Below are 769 nucleotides of genomic sequence, written 5' to 3'. Positions count from 1 at the left end.
CCCGCCGGCCACTCCCGCCCCTGAGGGCCTCGCCGCGGGGCCGCCGGGTGCCCCAGACCACTCCGGGTCCCGCCCTCCAGGAAGTGGCCCTGGCTGGGCCCTCGCGCCGGCGGTCAGAGGTTCCCCACGCCACGGCCTGGTCGCGGAGCGCAGCCTGCGGGTCCCTCCCTGCAGGCCGCCGAGCGCAGCGGGCGTGAGAGGGCGCCTGAGGCCGGCCGCCGGCCCTCCTGCGTGGCCGTCCCTGCGTCATTTTGGTGGCGCTTCCTGCCGCTGCAGTCACAGCATGTGGCCAGGTTGTTGCTGCAGGACCTGGTCAGTCAGGAGTGACCGGTCCGGCGGCCCAGGGCCGAGGCACGCCTGCCTGCAGGGATGCTGCTGGCCTGTCCCCTCTCCCCCGCACCGCCAGGAGCCTGGCTGGACCCTGCTCGCCGAGAAGCGGGGCTCAGGGCGCTCAGCCATCGGCGCCCCGACACCCGCCTGCCCTGCCCTGCCCTGCAGCTGGGTGCAGGCGTCGGCCGTCACTTTCCCCCAAGCTGCCAGCCTGCGCCGGTGCCCCCCAGTTGGGCCACTGGAGCGCGGGCACTGGCAGGCAGCCCCGGGGGTCCAGCGCCTCTTTCCTGCTGTCCCCCACTGCCCCTTGTTGGGCGCCCTCGGCGCGGCGCCCCTCTGAGGCCAGCCTGGGCTCCCGGACCGCGGCAGGGGTTCTGGCACTGGGGGTCCCCCGGCGCCCCCTGGGGCGGCCCTCCCCCAAGGGCCGCGTCCGCGGGGG

This window comes from Condylura cristata, unplaced genomic scaffold (assembly GCF_000260355.1).
Source record: "Condylura cristata isolate star-nosed mole 26May11 unplaced genomic scaffold, ConCri1.0 scaffold00062, whole genome shotgun sequence".
Classification (NCBI taxonomy): domain Eukaryota; kingdom Metazoa; phylum Chordata; class Mammalia; order Eulipotyphla; family Talpidae; genus Condylura; species Condylura cristata.
Note: the sequence above shows the minus strand (reverse complement) of the source record.